Below are 21,589 nucleotides of genomic sequence, written 5' to 3' on the forward strand. Positions count from 1 at the left end.
GATTCTAAGGAGCCAGCCGGCCACTCCCTGCCACAGGCCCCCAAACACAAACAACGGCGCTTTTCCCTAGAAAACAAAACTCGCCTGCCAAATTTTGATGGCAGATTACAGGAGCCACTTGGTACTATCAAACCAGCCCAACTTGGCACTGGTGCCACCATGGGTCTGGTCACCATCCTGCCTATCGTAGCTTTTCAGGAGCCAGCCGGTCACTCCCAGCCATAGACCCCAGACACAAAGCTCGGCCCGTTTCCCTGGCAAACAAAAGTAAGCTGCCCCGCTTCTGGATGGCAGATTGCAGGAGCCACTTTGCACCATCAAACTAGCCGGACTTGGCACTGGTGCCACCTCAGGTCTGGGAACCATCCTGCGTATCGTGGATTCTAAGGAGCCAGCCGGCCACTCCCAGCCACAGGCCCTCAAACACAAACAACGGCGCTTTTCCCTGGAAAACAAAACTCGCCTGACAACTTTTTGATGGCAGATTGCAGGAGCCACTTGGTACTATCAAACCAGCCCAACTTGGCACTGGTGCCACCATGGGTCTGGTCACCATCCTGCCTATCGTAGCTTTTCAGGAGCCAGCCGGTCACTCCCAGCCATAGGCCCCCAGACAAATACCTCGGCCCGTTTCCCTGGAAAACAAAAGTAAGCTGCCCCACTTCTGGATGGCAGATTGCAGGACGCACTTGGTACTATCAAACCAGCCCGACTTGGCACTGGTGCCACGTCAAGTCTGGGAACCATCCTGCGTATCGTGGATTCTAAGGAGCCAGCCGGCCACTCCCAGCCACAGGCCCTCAAACACAAACAACGACGCTTTTCCCTGGAAAACAAAACTCGCCTGCCAACTTTTTGATGGCAGATTGCAGGAGCCACTTGGTACTATCAAACCAGCCCAACTTGGCACTGGTGCCACCATGGGTCTGGTCACCATCCTGCCTATCGTAGCTTTCCAGGAGCCAGCCGGTCACTCCCAGCCATAGGCCCCAAGACACAAAGCTCGGCCCGTTTCCCTGGCAAAAAAAAGAAAGCTGCCCCGCTTCTGGATGGCAGATTGCCGGACGCACTTGGTACTATCAAACCAGCCCAATGTGGCACTGGTGCCACCTCTGGTCTGGGAACCATCCTGCGTATCGTGGATTCTAATTAGCCATCCGGCCACTCCCAGCCACAGGCCCCCAAACACAAACAACGACGCTTTTCCCTGGAAAACAAAACTCGCCTGCCAAATTTTGATGACAGATTGCAGGAGCCACTTGGTGCTATCAAACCAGCCCAACTTGGCACTGGTGCCACCATGGGTCTGGTCACCATCCTGCACATCGTAGCTCTTCAGGAACCAGCTGGTCATTCCCAGCCATAGGCAACCAGACACAAAGCTCGACCCGGTTCCGTGGCAAACAAAAGTAAGCTGCCCCGCTTCTGGATGGCAGATTGCAGGAGCCACTTGGTATAATCAAACCAGCCCGACTTGGCACTGGTGCCACCTCTGGTCTGGGAACCATCCTGCGTATCGTGGATTCTAAGGAGCCAGCCGGCCACTCCCAGCCGCAGGCCCTCAAACCCAAAACACGGCGCTTTTCCCTGGAAAACAAAACTCGCCTGCCAAATTTTGATGGCAGATTGCAGGAGCCACTTGGTACTATCAAACCAGCCCAACTTGGCACTGGTGCCACCATGGGTCTGGTCACCATCCTGCCTATGGTAGCTTTTCAGGAGCCATCCGGTCACTCCCAGCCATAGGCCCCCAGACACAAACCTCGGCCCGTTTCCCTGGCAAACAAAAGTAAGCTGCCCCGCTTCTGGATGGCAGATTGCAGGAACCACTTGGTATTATCAAACCAGCCCAACTTGGCACTGGTGCCACCTTGGGTCTGGATACCATGCTGCGTATCGTGGATTCTAAGGAGCCAGCCGGCCACTCCCAGCCACAGGCCCTCAAACACAAACAACGGCGCTTTTCCCTGGAAAACAAAACTCGCCTGACAACTTTTTGATGGCAGATTGCAGGAGCCACTTGGTACTATCAAACCAGCCCAACTTGGCACTGGTGCCACCATGGGTCTGGTCACCATCCTGCCTATCGTAGCTTTTCAGGAGCCAGCCGGTCACTCCCAGCCATAGGCCCCCAGACAAATGCCTCGGCCCGTTTCCCTGGAAAACAAAAGTAAGCTGCCCCACTTCTGGATGGCAGATTGCAGGACGCACTTGGTACTATCAAACCAGCCCGACTTGGCACTGGTGCCACGTCAAGTCTGGGAACCATCCTGCGTATCGTGGATTCTAAGGAGCCAGCCGGCCACTCCCAGCCACAGGCCCTCAAACACAAACAACGACGCTTTTCCCTGGAAAACAAAACTCGCCTGCCAACTTTTTGATGGCAGATTGCAGGAGCCACTTGGTACTATCAAACCAGCCCAACTTGGCACTGGTGCCACCATGGGTCTGGTCACCATCCTGCCTATCGTAGCTTTCCAGGAGCCAGCCGGTCACTCCCAGCCATAGGCCCCAAGACACAAAGCTCGGCCCGTTTCCCTGGCAAAAAAAAGAAAGCTGCCCCGCTTCTGGATGGCAGATTGCCGGACGCACTTGGTACTATCAAACCAGCCCAATGTGACACTGGTGCCACCTCTGGTCTGGGAACCATCCTGCGTATCGTGGATTCTAATTAGCCATCCGGCCACTCCCAGCCACAGGCCCCCAAACACAAACAACGACGCTTTTCCCTGGAAAACAAAACTCGCCTGCCAAATTTTGATGACAGATTGCAGGAGCCACTTGGTGCTATCAAACCAGCCCAACTTGGCACTGGTGCCACCATGGGTCTGGTCACCATCCTGCACATCGTAGCTCTTCAGGAACCAGCCGGTCATTCCCAGCCATAGGCCCCCAGACACAAAGCTCGACCCGTTTCCGTGGCAAACAAAAGTAAGCTGCCCCGCTTCTGGATGGCAGATTGCAGGAGCCACTTGGTATAATCAAAGCAGCCCGACTTGGCACTGGTGCCACCTCTGGTCTGGGAACCATCCTGCGTATCGTGGATTCTAAGGAGCCAGCCGGCCACTCCCAGCCGCAGGCCCTCAAACCCAAAACACGGCGCTTTTCCCTGGAAAACAAAACTCGCCTGCCAAATTTTGATGGCAGATTGCAGGAGCCACTTGGTACTATCAAACCAGCCCAACTTGGCACTGGTGCCACCATGGGTCTGGTCACCATCCTGCCTATGGTAGCTTTTCAGGAGCCATCCGGTCACTCCCAGCCATAGGCCCCCAGACACAAACCTCGGCCCGTTTCCCTGGCAAACAAAAGTAAGCTGCCCCGCTTCTGGATGGCAGATTGCAGGAACCACTTGGTATTATCAAACCAGCCCAACTTGGCACTGGTGCCACCTTGGGTCTGGATACCATGCTGCGTATCGTGGATTCTAAGGAGCCAGCCGGCCACTCCCAGCCACAGGCCCCCAAACACAAACAACGGCGCTTTTCCCTGGAAAATAAAACTCGCCTGTCAACTTTTTGATGGCAGATTGCAGGAGCAACTTGCTACTATCAAATCAGCCCAACTTGGCACTGGTGCCACCATGGGTCTGGTCACCATCCTGCCTATCGTAGCTTTTCAGGAGCCAGCCGGTCACTCCCAGCCATAGGCCCCCAGACAAAAACCTCGGCCATTTTCCCTGGCAAACAAAAGTAAGCTACCCCGCTTCTGCTTGGCAGATTGCAGGAGCTACTTTGCAGCATCAAACTAGCCCGACTTGGCACTGGTGCCACGTCAGGTCTGGGAACCATCCTGCGTATCGTGGATTCCAATTAGCAAGCCGGCCACTCTCAGCCACAGGCCCCCAAACACAAACAACGGCGCTTTTCCCTGGAAATCAAAACTCGCCTGCCAAATTTTTGATGGCAGATTGCAGGAGCCACTTGGTAATATCAAATCAGCCCAACTTGGCACTGGTGCCACCATGGGTCTGGTCACCATCCTGCCTATTGTAGCTTTTCATGAGCCAGCCGGTCACTCTCAGCCATAGGCCCCGAGACACAAAACTCGGCCCGTTTCCCTGGCAAACAAAAGTAAGCTGCCCCGCTTCTGGATGGCAGATTGCAGGAGCTACTTAGTACTATCAAATCAGCCCGACTTGGCACAGGTGCCACCTTGGATCTGGGAACCATCCTGTGTATCGTGGATTTTCAGGGGCCAGCCAGCCACTCTCAGCCATATGCCCCCAAAAACAAACCACGGACCTTTTCTCTGGCAAACAAAAATCAACTGCCCCACTTCTGGATGGCAGATTGCAGGAGCCACTTGGGACTATCACACCAGCACAACATGGCACTGCTGCCAACTTGGATCTCGGAACAATCCTACGTATCGTACATATTCAGGAACCAGCCGAACACTCCCAGCCACAGGCCCCCAAACACAAACAAAGGCCCATTTCCCTGGCAAACAAAACTCAGCTGCCCCGCTTCTGGATGGCAGTTTGCAGGAGCCACTTGGGACTATCAAACCAGCCCGACTTGGTAATGGTACCACCTTGGATCTGGGAACCATCCGGCGTATCGTGGATTTTCAGGGGCCAGCCGGTCATTCCCAGCCATATGCCCCCAAACACAAACCTCGGCCCTTTTCTCTGGCAAACAAAACTCAACTGCCCCTCTTCTGGATGGCAAATTGCAGGACGCACTTGGTACTACAAAAAGAGCCCGACTTGGCAGTGGTGCCACCTTGGCTCTGGGAACCATCCTGCGTATCGAGCATTTTAAGGAGCCAGCCGGCAATTCCCAGCCGTATGCCCCAAAAAGAAACCATGGACATTTTCTCTGGCAAAAAAAACTCAGCTGTCCCGCTTCTGGATGGCAGATTGCAGGAGTCACTTTGAACCCTACAACCAGCCTTACTTGGCACTGGTGCCACCTTGGATCTGGGAACCATCCTGCCTATCGTTGATTTTCAGGGGCCAGCCGGCCACTCTCAGCCATAGGCCCCCAAACACAAACCACAGCCCTTTTCTCTAGCAAACAAAATTCAACTGCCCCGCTTCTGGATGGCAAATTGCAGGAGCCACTGGGTACTACAAAAACAGCCTGACTTGGCACTGGTGCCACCTTGCGTCTGGTTACCATGCGGCGTATCGTGCATTTTAAGGAGCCAGGTGGCCACTCCCAGCCATATGCCCCCAAACACAACCCACGGGCCTTTTCTCTGGCAAACAAAACTCAGCTGCCCCGCTTCTGGATGGCAGATTGCAGGAGCCACTTGGTACTATCAAACCAGCCCAACTTGGCACTGGTGCCACCATGGGTCTGGTCACCATCCTGCCTATCGTAGCTTTCCAGGAGCCAGCCGGTCACTCCCAGCCATAGGCCCACAGACACAAAACTCGGCCCGTTTCCCTGACAAACAAAAGTAAGCTGTCCCGCTTCTGGATGGCAGATTGCAGGAGCCACTTGCTACTATCAAACCACCCGACTTGGCACTGGTGCCACCTCTGGTCTGGGAACCATCCTGCGTATCGTAGATTCTAATTAGCCATCCGTCCACTCCCAGGCACAGGCCCCCAAACAAAACAACGGCGCTTTTCCCTGGAAAACAAAACTCGCCTGACAACTTTTTGATGGCAGATTGCAGGAGCCACTTGGTACTATCAAACCAGCCCAACTTGGCACTGGTGCCACCATGGGTCTGGTCACCATCCTGACTATCGTAGCTTTTCAGGAGCCAGCCGGTCACTCCCAGCCATAGGCCCCCAGACACAAAGCTCGGCCCGTTTCCCTGGCAAACAAAAGTAAGCTGCCCCGCTTCTGGATGGCAGATAGTAGGACGCACTTGTTACTATCAAACCAGCCCAACTTGGCACTGGTGCCACCTTGGGTCTGGGAACCATCCTGCGTATCGTGGATTCTAAGGAGCCAGCCGGCCACTCCCTGCCACAGGCCCCCAAACACAAACAACGGCGCTTTTCCCTGGAAAACAAACTCGCCTGCCAACTTTTTGATGGCAGATTGCAGGAGCCACTTGGTACTATCAAACCAGCCCAACTTGGCACTGGTGCCACCATGGGTCTGGTCACCATCCTGCCTATCGTAACTTTTCAGGAGCCAGCCGGTCACTCCCAGCCATAGGCCCCCAGACAAAAACCTCGGCCCGTTTCCCTGGCAAACAAAAGTAAGCTGCCCCGCTTCTGGATGGCAGATTCCCGGACGCACTTGGTACTATCAAACCAGCCCAACTTGGCACTGGTGCCACCTCTAATCTGGGAACCATGCTGAGTATCGTGGATTCTAAGGAGCCAGCCGGCCACTCCCAGCCACAGGCCCCCAAACACAAACAACGGCGCTTTTCCCTGGAAAACAAAACTCGCCTGCCAAGTTTTTGATGGCAGATTGCAGGAGCCACTTGGTACTATCAAACCAGCCCAACTTGGCACTGGTGCCGTCATGGGTCTGGTCACCATCCTGCCCATCGTAGCTTTTCACGAGCCAGCCGGTCACTCCCAGCCATAGGCCCCCAGACAAAAACCTCGGCCCGTTTCCCTGGAAAACAAAAGTAAGCTGCCCCGCTTCTGGATGGCAGATGGCAGGAACCACTTGGTACTATCAAACCAGCCCAACTTGGCACTGGTGCCACCACTGGTCTGGGAACCATCCTGCGTATCGTGGATTCTAAGGAGCCAGCCGGTCGCTCCCAGCCACAGGCCCCCAAACAAAACCACAGGGCTATTTCCTGGAAAACAAAACTCGCCTGCCAAGTTTTTGATGGTAGATTGCAGGAGCCACTTGGTACTATCAAACCAGCCCAACTTGGCACTGGTGCCACCATGGGTCTGGTCACCATCCTGCCTATCGTAGCTTTTCAGGAGCCAGCCGGTCACTCCCAGCCATAGGCCCCGAGACACAAACCTCGGCCCGTTTCCCTGGCAAACAAAAGTAAGCTACCCCGCTTCTGGATGGCAGATTGCAGGAGCCACTTGGTACTATCAAACCAGCCCGACTTGGCACTGGTGCCACCTCAGGTCTGGGAACCATCCTGCGTATCGTGGATTCTAAGGAGCCAGCCCGCCACTCCCAGCCATAGGCCCCCAAACAAAAACAACGGCGCTTTTCCCTGGAAAACAAAACTTGCCTGCTAAATTTTGATGGCAGATTGCAGGAGCCACTTGGTACTATCAAACCAGCCCTACTTGGCACTGGTGCCACCATGGGTCTGGTCACCATCCTGCCTATAGTAGCTTATCAGGAGCCAGCCGGTCACTCCCAGCCATAGGCCCCCAGACACAAAGCTCGACCCGTTTCCCTGGCAAACAAAAGCAAGCTGCCCCGCTTTTGGATGGCAGATTGCAGGAGCCACTTGGTACTATCAAACCAGCCCATCTTGGCATTGGTGCCACCTCTAGTCTGGGAACCATCCTGCGTATCGTGGATTCTAAGGAGCCAGCCGGTCACTCCCAGCCACAGGCCCCCAAACAAAAACCACAGCGCTTTTCCCTGGAAAACAAAACTCGCCTGCCAACATTTGATGGCAGATTGCAGGAGCCACTTGCTACTATCAAATCAGCCCAACTTGGCACTGGTGCCACCATGGGTCTGGTCACCATCCTGCCTATCGTAGCTTTTCAGGAGACAGCCGGTCCCTCCCTGCCATAGGCCCCCAGAGAAAAACCTCGGCCCATTTCCCTGGCAAACAAAAGTAAGCTGCCCCGCTTCTGGATGGCAGATTCCAGGACGCACTTGGTAGTATCAAACCAGCCCAACTTGGCACTGGTGCCACCTCTGGTCTGGGAACCATCCTGCGTATCGTGGATTCTAAAGAGCCAGCCGGTCACTCCCAGCCACAGGGCCCCAGACACAAACAACGGCGCTTTTCCCTGGACAACAAAACTCGCCTGCCAAATTTTGATGGCAGATTCCCGGAGCCACTTGGTACTATCAAACCAGCCCAACTTGACACTGGTGCCGTCATGGGTCTGGTCACCATCCTGCCTATCGTAGCTTTTCAGGAGCCAGCCGGTCACTCCCAGCCATAGGCCCCCAGACACAAAGCTCGGCCCGTTTCCGTGGCAAACAAAAGTAGGTTATCCCGCTTCTGGATGGCAGATTGCAGGAGCCACTTTTCACCATCAAACCAGCCCGACTTGGCATTGCTGCCACCTCTGGTCTGGGAACCATCCTGCGTATCGTGGATTCTAAGGAGCCAGCCGGCCACTCCCAGCCACAGGCACCCAAACACAAACAACGGCGCTTTTCCCTGGAAAACAAAACTCGCCTGCCAACTTTTTGATGGCAGATTGCAGGAGCCACTTGGTACTATCAAACCAGCCCAACTTGGCACTGGTGCCACCATGGGTCTGGGAACCATCCTGCCTATCGTAGCTTTTCAGGAGCCAGCCGGTCACTCCCAGCCATAGGCCCCCAGACACAAACCTCGGCCCGTTTCCCTGGCAAACAAAAGTAAGCTACCCCGCTTCTGGATGGCAGATTGCAGGACGCACTTGGTACTATCAAACCAGCCCAACTTGGCACTGGTGCCACCTCAGGTCTGGGAACCATCCTGCGTATCGTGGATTCTAAGGAGCCAGCCGGCCACTCCCAGCCATAGGCCCCCAAACAAAAACAACGGCGCTTTTCCCTGGAAAACAAAACTTGCCTGCCAACTTTTTGATGGCAGATTGCAGGAGCCACTTGGTACTATCAAACCAGCCCAACTTGGCACTGGTGCCACCATGGGTCTGGTCACCATCCTGCCTATCGTAGCTTTTCAGGAGCCAGCCGGTCACTCCCAGCCGTAGGCCCACAGACACAAACCTCGGCCGGTTTCCCTGACAAACAAAAGTAAGCTGTCCCGCTTCTGGATGGCAGATTGCAGGAGCCACTTGCTACTATCAAACCACCCGACTTGGCACTGGTGCCACCTCTGGTCTGGGAACCATCCTGCGTATCGTAGATTCTAATTAGCCATCCGTCCACTCCCAGGCACAGGCCCCCAAACACAAACAACGGCGCTTTTCCCTGGAAAACAAAACTCGTCTGCCATCTTTTTGATGGCAGATTGCCGGAGCCACTTGGTACTATAATCCAGCCCAACTTGGCACTGGTGCCACCATGGGTCTGGTCACCATCCTGCCTATCGTAGCTTTTCAGGAGCCAGCCGGCCACTCCCTGCCACAGGCCCCCAAACACAAACAACGGCGCTTTTCCCTGGAAAACAAAATTCGCCTGCCAACTTTTTGATGGCAGATTGCAGGAGCCACTTGGTACTATCAAATCAGCCCAACTTGGCACTGGTGCCACCATGGGTCTGGTCAACATCCTGCCTATCGTAGCTTTTCAGGAGCCAGCCGGTCACTCCCAGCCATAGGCCCCCAGACCCAAACCTCGGCCCGTTTCCCTGGCAAACAAAAGTAAGCTGCCCCGCTTCTGGATGGCAGATTGCAGGAGCCACTTGGTAGTATCAAACCAGCCCTACTTGGTACTGGTGCCAACTTGGGTCTGGGAAACATCCTGCGTATCGTGGATTCTAAGGAGCCAGCCGGCCACTCCCAGCCACAGGCCCCCAAACACAAACAAGGGCGCTTTTCCCTGGAAAACAAAACTCTCCTGCCAACTTTTAGATGGCAGATTGCAGGAGCCACTTGGTACTATCAAACCAGCCCAACTTGGCACTGGTGCCACCATGGGTCTGGTCACCATCCTGCCTATCGTAGCTTTTCAGGAGCCAGCCGGCCACTCCCAGCCATAGGCCCCCAGACACAAACCTCGGCCCGTTTCCCTGGTAAACAAAAGTAAGCTGCCCCGCTTCTGGATGGCAGATTCCCGGACGCACTTGTTACAATCAAACCAGCCCAACTTGGCACTGGTGCCACCTCTGGTCTGGGAACCATGCTGAGTATCGTGGATTCTAAGGAGCCAGCCGGCCACTCCCAGCCACAGGCCCCCAAACACAAACAACGGCGCTTTTCCCTGGAAAACAAAACTCGCCTGCCAAGATTTTGATGGCAGATTGCAGGAGCCACTTGGTACTATCAAACCCGCCCAACTTGGCACTGGTGCCACCATGGGTCTGGTCACCATTCTGCCTATCGTAGCTTTTCAGGAGCCAGCCGGTCACTCCCCGCCATAGGCCCCCAGACACAAACCTCGGCCCGTTTCCCTGGCAAACAAAAGTAAGCTACCCCGCTTCTGGATGGCAGATTGCAGGACGCACTTGGTACTATCAAACCAGCCCAACTTGGCACTGGTGCCACCTCAGGTCTGTGAACCATCCTGCGTCTCGTGGATTCTAAGGAGCCAGCCGGCCACTCCCACCCATAGGCCCCCAAACAAAAACAACCGCGCTTTTCCCTGGAAAACAAAACTCGCCTGCCAACTTTTTGATGGCAGATTGCAGGAACCACTTGGTATTATCAAGCCAGCCCGACTTGGCACTGGTGCCACCTTGGGTCTGGGAACCATGCTGCGTATCGTGGATTCTAAGGAGCCAGCCGGCCACTCCCTGCCACAGGCCCCCAAACACAAACAACGGCGCTTTTCCCTGGAAATCAACACTCGCTTGCCGACTTTTTGATGGCAGATTGCAGGAGCCACTTGGTACTATCAAACCAGCCCAACTTGGCACTGGTGCCACCATGGGTCTGGTCACCATCATGCCTCTCGTAGCTTTTCAGGACCTAACCGGTCACTCACAGCCATAGGCCCCCAGACACAAACCTTGGCCCGTTTCCCTGGCAAACAAAAGTAAGCTGCCCCGTTTCTGGATGGCAGATTTCAGTAGCAACTTTGCACCATCAAACTGGCCCGACTTGTCACTGGTGCCACTTTAGGTCTGGGAAACATCCTGCGTATCGTGGATTCTAATTAGCCATCCGGCCACTCCCACCCACAGGCCCCCAAACACAAACAACGGCGCTTTTCCCTGGAAAACAAAACTCGCCTGCCAACTTTTTGATGGCAGATTGCAGGAGCCACTTGGTACTATCAAATCAGCTGAACTTGGCACTGGTGCCACCATGGGTCTGGTCACCATCCTGCCTATCGTACCTTTTCAGGAGCCAGCTGGTCACTCCCAGCCATAGGCCCCCAGACAAAAACCTCGGCTCCTTTCCCTGGCAAACAAAAGTAAGCAGCCCTGCTTCTGGATGGCAGATTGCAGGAGCCACTTTGCACCATCAAACTGGCCCGACTTGTCACTGTTGCCACCTCTGGTCTGGGAACCATCCTGCGTATCGTGGATTCTAATTAGCCAGCCGGCCACTCCCAGCCACAGGCCCCCAAACACAAACAACGGCGCTTTTCCCTGGAAAACAAAACTCGCCTGACAACTTTTTGATGGCAGATTGCAGGAGCCACTTGGTACTATCAAACCAGCCCAACTTGGCACTGGTGCCACCATGGGTCTGGTCACCATCCTGCCTATCGTAGCTTTTCAGGAGCCAGCCGGTCACTCCCAGCCATAGGCCCCCAGACACAAAGCTCGGCCCGTTTCCCTGGCAAACAAAAGTAAGCTGCCCCGCTTCTGGATGGCAGATAGTAGGACGCACTTGTTACTATCAAACCAGCCCGACTTGGCACTGGTGCCACCACTGGTCTGGGAACCATCCTGCGTATCGTGGATTCTAAGGAGCCAGCCGGCCACTCCCACCCACAGGCCCCCAAACACAAACAACGGCGCTTTTCCCTGGAAAACAAAACTCGCCTGCCAACTTTTTGATGGCAGATTGCAGGAGCCACTTGGTACTATCAAACCAGCCCAACTTGGCACTGGTGCCACCATGGGTCTGGTCACCATCCTGACTATCGTAGCTTTTCAGGAGCCAGCCGGTCACTCCCAGCCATAGGCCCCCAGACAAATACCTCGGCCCGTTTCCCTGGCAAACAAAAGTAAGCTGCCCCGCTTCTGGATGGCAGATTGCAGGACGCACTTGGTACTATCAAACCAGCCCGACTTGGCACTGGTGCCACCACTGGTCTGGGAACCATCCTGCGTATCGTGGATTCTAAGGAGCCAGCCGGCCACTCCCTGCCACAGGCCCCCAAACACAAACAACGGCGCTTTTCCCTGGAAAACAAAACTCGCCTGCCAACTTTTTGATGGCAGATTGCAGGAGCCACTTGGTACTATCAAACCAGCCCAACTTGGCACTGGTGCCACCATGGGTCTGGTCACCATCCTGCCTATCGTAACTTTTCAGGAGCCAGCCGGTCACTCCCAGCCATAGGCCCCCAGACAAAAACCTCGGCCCGTTTCCCTGGCAAACAAAAGTAAGCTGCCCCGCTTCTGGATGGCAGATTCCCGGACGCACTTGGTACTATCAAACCAGCCCAACTTGGCACTGGTGCCACCTCTGATCTTCGAACCATGCTGAGTATCGTGGATTCTAAGGAGCCAGCCGGCCACTCCCAGCCACAGGCCCCCAAACACAAACAACGGCGCTTTTCCCTGGAAAACAAAACTCGCCTGCCAAGTTTTTGATGGCAGATTGCAGGAGCCACTTGGTACTATCAAACCAGCCCAACTTGGCACTGGTGCCGTCATGGGTCTGGTCACCATCCTGCCTATCGTAGCTTTTCAGGAGCCAGCCGGTCACTCCCAGCCATAGGCCCCCAGACAAAAACCTCGGACCGTTTCCCTGGCAAACAAAAGTAAGCTGCCCCGCTTCTGGATGGCAGATTGCAGGAACCACTTGGTACTATCAAACCAGCCCAACTTGGCACTGGTGCCACCATGGGTCTGGGAACCATCCTGTGTATCGTGGATTCTAATTAGCCATCCGTCCACTCCAGGCCATAGGGCCCCAGGCACAAACAACGGCGCTTTTACCTGGAAAACAAAACTCGCCTGCCAACTTTTTGATGGCCGATTGCAGGAACCACTTGGTATTATCTAGCCAGCCCAACTTGGCACTGGTGCCACCATGGGTCTGGTCACCATCCTGCCTATCGTAGCTTTTCAGGAGCCAGCCGGTCACTCCCTGCCATAGGCCCCCAGACACAAACCTCGGACCGTTTCCCTGGCAAACAAAAGTAAGCTGCCCCGCTTCTGGATGGCAGATTGCAGGAACCACTTGTTACTATCAAACCAGCCCAACTTGGCACTGGTGCCACCATGGGTCTGGGAACCATCCTGTGTATCGTGGATTCTAATTAGCCATCCGTCCACTCCAGGCCATAGGGCCCCAGGCACAAACAACGGCGCTTTTCCCTGGAAAACAAAACTCGCCTGCCAACTTTTTGATGGCCGATTGCAGGAACCACTTGGTATTATCAAGCCAGCCCGACTTGGCACTGGTGCCACCTTGGGTCTGGGAACCATGCTGCGTATCGTGGATTCTATGGAGCCAGCCGGCCACTCCCACCCACAGGCCCCCAAACACAAACAACGGCGCTTTTCCCTGGAAAACAAAACTCGCCTGCCAACTTTTTGATGGCAGATTGCAGGAGCCACTTGGTACTATCAAACCAGCCCAACTTGGCACTGGTGCCACCATGGGTCTGGTCACCATCCTGCCTATCGTAGCTTTTCAGGAGCCAGCCAGCCACCCCCAGCCAGAGGCCCCCAGACAAATATTTCGGCCCGTTTCCCTGGCAAACAAAAGTAAGCTGCCCCGCTTCTGCATGGCAGATTGCAGGAGCCACTTTGCACCGTCAAACCAGCCCAACTTGGCACTGGTGCCACCTCAGGTCTGGGAACCATCCTGCGTATCGTGGGTTCTAATTAGGCATCCGTCCACTCCAGGCCATAGGGCCCCAGGCACAAACAACGGCACTTTTTCCTTGGAAAACAAAACTCGCCTGCCAACTTTTTGATGGCCGATCGCAGGAACCACTTGGTATTATCAAGCCAGCCCAACTTGGCACTGGTGCCACCATGGGTCTGGTCACCATCCTGCCTATCGTAGCTTTTCAGGAGCCAGCCGGTCACTCCCAGCCATAGGCCCCCAGACACAAACCTCGGACCGTTTCCCTGGCAAACAAAAGTAAGCTGCCCCGCTTCTGGATGGCAGATTCCCGGACGCACTTGTTACTATCAAACCAGCCCAACTTGGCACTAGTGCCACCATGGGTCTGGGAACCATCCTGTGTATCGTGGATTCTAATTAGCCATCCGTCCACTCCAGGCCATAGGGCCCCAGGCACAAACAACGGCGCTTTTCCCTGGAAAACAAAACTCGCCTGCGAACATTTTGATGGCCGATTGCAGGAACCACTTGGTATTATCAAGCCAGCCCGACTTGGCACTGGTGCCACCTTGGGTCTGGGAACCATGCTGCGTATCGTGGATTCTAAGGAGCCAGCTGGCCACTCCCAGCCACAGGCCCCCAAACACAAACAACGACGCTTTTCCCTGGAAATCAACACTCGCTTGCCGACTTTTTGATGGCAGATTGCAGGAGCCACTTGGTACTATCAAACCAGCCCAACTTGGCACTGGTGCCACCATGGGTCTGGTCACCATCCTGCCTATCGTAGCTTTTCATGAGCCAGCCGGCCACTCCCAGCCATAGGCCCCCAGACACAAACCTCGGCCCGTTTCCCTGGCAAAAAAAAGTAAGCTGCCCCGCTTCTGGATGGCAGATTGCAGGACGCACTTGTTACAATCAAACCAGCCCAACTTGGCACTGGTGCTACCTCTGGTCTGGGAACCATGCTGAGTATCGTGGATTCTAAGGAGCCAGCTGGCCACTCCCAGCCACAGGCCCCCAAACACAAACAACGGCGCTTTTCCCTGGAAAACAAAACTCGCCTGCCAACTTTTTGATGGCAGATTGCAGGAGCCACTTGGTACTATCAAACCAGCCCAACTTGGCACTGGTGCCGTCATGGGTCTGGTCACCATCATGCCTATCGTAGCTTTTCAGGAGCCAGCCGGTCACTTCCAGGCTTAGGCCCCCAGACACAATCCTCGGACCGTTTCCCTGGCAAACAAAAGTAAGCTGCCCCGCTTCTGGATGGCAGATTGCAGGAACCACTTGTTACTATCAAACCAGCCCAAGTTGGCACTGGTGCCACCATGGGTCTGGGAACCATCCTGTGTATCGTGGATTCTAATTAGCCATCCGTCCACTCCAGGCCATAGGGCCCCAGGCGCAAACAACGGCGCTTTTCCCTGGAAAACAAACTCGCCTGCCAAATTTTTGATGGCAGATTGCAGGAGCCACTTGGTACTATCAAACCAGCCCAACTTGGCACTGGTGCCACCATGGGTCTGGTCACCATCCTGCCTATCGTAGCTTTTCAGGAGCCAGCCGGTCACTCCCAGCCATAGGCCCCGAGACACAAACCTCGGCCCGTTTCCCTGGCAAACAAAAGTAAGCTACCCCGCTTCTGGATGGCAGATTGCAGGACGCACTTGGTACTATCAAACCAGCCCAACTTGGCACTGGTGCCACCTCAGGTCTGGGAACCATCCTGCGTCTCGTGGATTCTAAGGAGCCAGCCGGCCACTCCCACCCATAGGCCCCCAAACAAAAACAACGGCGCTTTTCCCTGGAAAACAAAACTCGCCTGCCAACTTTTTGATGGCCGATTGCAGGAACCACTTGGTATTATCAAACCAGCCCGACTTGGCACTGGTGCTACCTTGGGTCTGGGAACCATGCTGCGTATCGTGGATTCTAAGGAGCCAGCCGGCCACTCCCTGCCACAGGCCCCCAAACACAAACAACGGCGCTTTTCCCTGGAAATCAACACTCGCTTGCCGACTTTTTGATGGCAGATTGCAGGAGCCACTTGGTACTATCAAACCAGCCCAACTTGGCACTGGTGCCACCATGGGTCTGGTCACCATCATGCCTCTCGTAGCTTTTCAGGACCTAGCCGGTCACTCACAGCCATAGGCCCCCAGACACAAACCTTGGCCCGTTTCCCTGGCAAACAAAAGTAAGCTGCCCCGTTTCTGGATGGCAGATTTCAGTAGCAACTTTGCACCATCAAACTGGCCCGACTTGTCACTGGTGCCACTTTAGGTCTGGGAACCACCCTGCGTATCGTGGATTGTAATTAGCCATCCGGCCACTCCCACCCACAGGCCCCCAAACACAAACAACGGCGCTTTTCCCTGGAAAACAAAACTCGCCTACCAACATTTTGATGGCAGATTGCAGGAGCCACTTGGTACTATCAAATCAGCCGAACTTGGCACTGGTGCCACCATGGGTCTGGTAACCATACTGCCTATCGTACCTTTTCAGGAGCCAGCTGGTCACTCCCAGCCATAGGCCCTCAGACAAAAACCTCGGCTCCTTTCCCTGGCAAACAAAAGTAAGCAGCCCTGCTTCTGGATGGCAGATTGCAGGAGCCACTTTGCACCATCAAACTGGCCCGACTTGTCATTGTTGCCACCTCTGGTCTGGGAACCATCCTGCGTATCGTGGATTCTAATTAGCCAGCCGGCCACTCCCAGCCACAGGCCCCCAAACACAAACAACGGCGCTTTTCCCTGGAAAACAAAACTCGCCTGACAACTTTTTGATGGCAGATTGCAGGAGCCACTTGGTACTATCAAACCAGCCCAACTTGGCACTGGTGCCACCATGGGTCTGGTCACCATCCTGCCTGTCGTAGCTTTTCAGGAGCCAGCCGGTCACTCCCAGCGATAGGCCCCCAGACACAAAGCTCGGCCCGTTTCCCTGGCAAAAAAAGTAAGCTGCCCCGCTTCTGGATGGCAGATAGTAGGACGCACTTGTTAATATCAAACCAGCCCGACTTGGCACTGGTGCCACCACTGGTCTGGGAACCATCCTGCGTATCGTGGATTCTAAGGAGCCAGCCGGCCACTCCCAGCCACAGGCACCCAAACACAAACAACGGCGCTTTTCCCTGGAAAACAAAACTCGCCTGCCAACTTTTTGATGGCAGATTGCAGGAGCCACTTGGTACTATCAAACCAGCCCAACTTGGCACTGGTGCCACCATGGGTCTGGTCAGCATCCTGCCTATCGTAGCTTTTCAGGAGCCAGCCGGTCACTCCCAGCCATAGGCCCCCAGACAAATACCTCGGCCCGTTTCCCTGGAAAACAAAAGTAAGCTGCCCCGCTTCTGGATGGCAGATTGCAGGACGCACTTGGTACTATCAAACCAGCCCGACTTGGCACTGGTGCCACGTCAAGTCTGGGAACCATCCTGCGTATCGTGGATTCTAAGGAGCCAGCCGGCCACTCCCTGCCACAGGCCCCCAGGCACAAACAACGGCGCTTTTCCCTGGAAAACAAAACTCGCCTGCCAACTTTTTGATGGCAGATTGCAGGAGCCACTTGGTACTATCAAACCAGCCCAACTTGGCACTGGTGCCACCATGGGTCTGGGAACCATCCTGCCTATCGTAACTTTTCAGGAGCCAGCCAGTCACTCCCAGCCATAGGCCCCCAGACAAAAACCTCGGCCCGTTTCCCTGGCAAACAAAAGTAAGCTGCCCCGCTTCTGGATGGCAGATTCCCGGACGCACTTGGTACTATCAAACCAGCCCAACTTGGCACTGGTGCCACCTCTGATCTGGGAACCATGCTGAGTATCGTGGATTCTAAGGAGCCAGCCGGCCACTCCCAGCCACAGGCACCCAAACACAAACAACGGCGCTTTTCCCTGGAAAACAAAACTCGCCTGCCAAGTTTTTGATGGCAGATTGCAGGAGCTACTTGGTACTATCAAACCAGCCCAACTTGGCACTGGTGCCGTCATGGGTCTGGTCACCATCCTGCCTATCGTAGCTTTTCAGGAGCCAGCCGGTCACTCCCAGCCATAGGCCCCCAGACAAAAACCTCGGCCCGTTTCCCTGGAAAACAAAAGTAAGCTGCCCCGCTTCTGGATGGCAGATTGCAGGAACCACTTGGTACTATCAAACCAGCCCAACTTGGCACTGGTGCCACCATGGGTCTGGGAACCATCCTGTGTATCGTGGATTCTAATTAGCCATCCGTCCACTCCAGGCCATAGGGCCCCAGGCACAAACAACGGCGCTTTTCCCTGGAAAACAAAACTCGCCTGACAACTTTTTGATGGCCGATTGCAGGAACCACTTGGTATTATCTAGCCAGCCCAACTTGGCACTGGTGCCACCATGGGTCTGGTCACCATCCTGCCTATCGTAGCTTTTCAGGAGCCAGCCGGTCACTCCCAGCCATAGGCCCCCAGACACAAACCTCGGACCGTTTCCCTGGCAAACAAAAGTAAGCTGCCCCGCTTCTGGATGGCAGATTGCAGGAACCACTTGTTACTATCAAACCAGCCCAACTTGGCACTGGTGCCACCATGGGTCTGGGAACCATCCTGTGTATCGTGGATTCTAATTAGCCATCCGTCCACTCCAGGCCATAGGGCCCCAGGCACAAACAACGGCGCTTTTCCCTGGAAAACAAAACTTGCCTGCCAACTTTTTGATGGCCGATTGCAGGAACCACTTGGTATTATCAAGCCAGCCCGACTTGGCACTGGTGCCACCTTGGGTCTGGGAACCATGCTGCGTATCGTGGATTCTAAGTAGCCAGCCGGCCACTCCCTGCCACAGGCCCCCAAACACAAACAACGGCGCTTTTCCCTGGAAAACAAAACTCGCCTGCCAAGTTTTTGATGGCAGATTGCAGGAGCCACTTGGTACTATCAAACCAGCCCAACTTGGCACTGGTGCCACCATGGGTCTGGTCACCATCCTGCATATCGTAGCTTTTCAGGAGCCAGCCAGCCACCCCCAGCCAGAGGCCCCCAGACAAATATTTCGGCCCGTTTCCCTGGCAAACAAAAGTAAGCTGCCCCGCTTCTGCATGGCAGATTGCAGGAGCCACTTTGCACCGTCAAACCAGCCCAACTTGGCACTAGTGCCACCTCAGGTCTGGGAACCATCCTGCGTATCGTGGGTTCTAATTAGCCATCCGTCCACTCCAGGCCATAGGGCCCCAGGCACAAAAAACGGCGCTTTTCCCTGGAAAACAAAACTCGCCTGCCAACTTTTTGATGGCCGATTGCAGGAACCACTTGGTATTATCAAGCCAGCCCAACTTGGCACTGGTGCCGCCATGGGTCTGGTCACCATCCTGCCTATCGTAGCTTTTCAGGAGCCAGCCGGTCACTCCCAGCCATAGGCCCCCAGACACAAACCTCGGACCGATTCCCTGGCAAACAAAAGTAAGCTGCCCCGCTTCTGGATGGCAGATTGCAGGAACCACTTGGTACTATCAAACCAGCCCAACTTGGCACTGGTGCCACCATGGGTCTGGGAACCATCCTGTGTATCGTGGATTCTAATTAGCCATCCGTCCACTCCAGGCCATAGGGCCCCAGGCACAAACAACGGCGCTTTTCCCTGGAAAACAAAACTCGCCTGCCAACTTTTTGATGGCCGATTGCAGGAACCACTTGGTATTATCAAGACAGCCCGACTTGGCACTGGTGCCACCTTGGGTCTGGGAACCATGCTGCGTATTGTGGATTCTAAGGAGCCAGCCGGCCACTCCCAGCCACAGGCCCCCAAACACAAACAACGACGCTTTTCCCTGGAAATCAACACTCGCTTGCCGACTTTTTGATGGCAGATTGCAGGAGCCACTTGGTACTATCAAACCAGCCCAACTTGGCACTGGTGCCACCATGGGTCTGGTCACCATCCTGCCTATCGTAGCTTTTCAGGAGCCAGCCGGCCACTCCCAGCCATAGGCCCCCAGACACAAACCTCGGCCCGTTTCCCTGGCAAACAAAAGTAAGCTGCCCCGCTTCTGGATGGCAGATTCCCGGACGCACTTGTTACAATCAAACCAGCCCAACTTGGCACTGGTGCCACCTCTGGTCTGGGAACCATGCTGAGTATCGTGGATTCTAAGGAGCCAGCCGGCCACTCCCAGCCACAGGCCCCCAAACACAAACAACGGCGCTTTTCCCTGGAAAACAAAACTCGCCTGCCAAGTTTTTGATGGCAGATTGCAGGAGCCACTTGGTACTATCAAACCAGCCCAACTTGGCACTGGTGCCGTCATGGGTCTGGTCCACATCCTGCCTATCGTAGCTTTTCACGAGCCAGCCGGTCACTTCCAGGCTTAGGCCCCCAGACACAATCCTCGGACCGTTTCCCTGGCAAACAAAAGTAAGCTGCCCCGCTTCTGGATGGCAGATTGCAGGAACCACTTGGTACTATCAAACCAGCCCAAGTTGGCACTGGTGCCACCATGGGTCTGGGAACCATCCTGTGTATCGTGGATTCTAATTAGCCATCCGTCCACTCCAGGCCATAGGGCCCCAGGCGCAAACAACGGCGCTTTTCCCTGGATAACAAACTCGCCTGCCAAATTTTTGATGGCAGATTGCAGGAGCCACTTGGTACTATCAAACCAGCCCAACTTGGCACTGGTGCCACCATGGGTCTGGTCACCATCCTGCCTATCGTAGCTTTTCAGGAGCCAGCCGGTCACTCCCAGCCATAGGCCCCGAGACACAAACCTCGGCCCGTTTCCCTGGCAAACAAAAGTAAGCTACCCCGCTTCTGGATGGCAGATTGCAGGACGCACTTGGTACTATCAAACCAGCCCAACTTGGCACTGGTGCCACCTCAGGTCTGGGAACCATCCTGCGTCTCGTGGATTCTAAGGAGCCAGCCGGCCACTCCCACCCATAGGCCCCCAAACATAAACAACGGCGCTTTTCCCTGGAAAACAAAACTCGCCTGCCAACTTTTTGATGGCCGATTGCAGGAACCACTTGGTATTATCAAGCCAGCCCGACTTGGCACTGGTGCCACCTTGGGTCTGGGAACCATGCTGCGTATCGTGGATTCTAAGGAGCCAGCCGGCCACTCCCTGCCACAGGCCCCCAAACACAAACAACGGCGCTTTTCCCTGGAAATCAACACTCGCTTGCCGACTTTTTGATGGCAGATTGCAGGAGCCACTTGGTACTATCAAACCAGCCCAACTTGGCACTGGTGCCACCATGGGTCTGGTCACCATCATGCCTCTCGTAGCTTTTCAGGACCTAGCCGGTCACTCACAGCCATAGGCCCCCAGACACAAACCTTGGCCCGTTTCCCTGGCAAACAAAAGTAAGCTGCCCCGTTTCTGGATGGCAGATTTCAGTAGCAACTTTGCACCATCAAACTGGCCCGACTTGTCACTGGTGCCACTTTAGGTCTGGGAACCATCCTGCGTATCGTGGATTCTAATTAGCCATCCGGCCACTCCCACCCACAGGCCCCCAAACACAAACAACGGCGCTTTTCCCTGGAAAACAAAACTCGCCTACCAACATTTTGATGGCAGATTGCAGGAGCCACTTGGTACTATCAAATCAGCCGAACTTGGCACTGGTGCCACCATGGGTCTGGTAACCATCCTGCCTATCGTACCTTTTCAGGAGCCAGCTGGTCACTCCCAGCCATAGGCCCCCAGACAAAAACCTCGGCTCCTTTCCCTGGCAAACAAAAGTAAGCAGCCCTGCTTCTGGATGGCAGATTGCAGGAGCCACTTTGCACCATCAAACTGGCCCGACTTGTCACTGTTGCCACCTCTGGTCTGGGAACCATCCTGCGTATCGTGGATTCTAATTAGCCAGCCGGCCACTCCCAGCCACAGGCCCCCAAACACAAACAACGGCGCTTTTCCCTGGAAAACAAAACT

The sequence above is a fragment of the Melospiza melodia genome, chromosome 3 (assembly GCF_035770615.1).
Source record: "Melospiza melodia melodia isolate bMelMel2 chromosome 3, bMelMel2.pri, whole genome shotgun sequence".
Lineage (NCBI taxonomy): Eukaryota > Metazoa > Chordata > Aves > Passeriformes > Passerellidae > Melospiza > Melospiza melodia.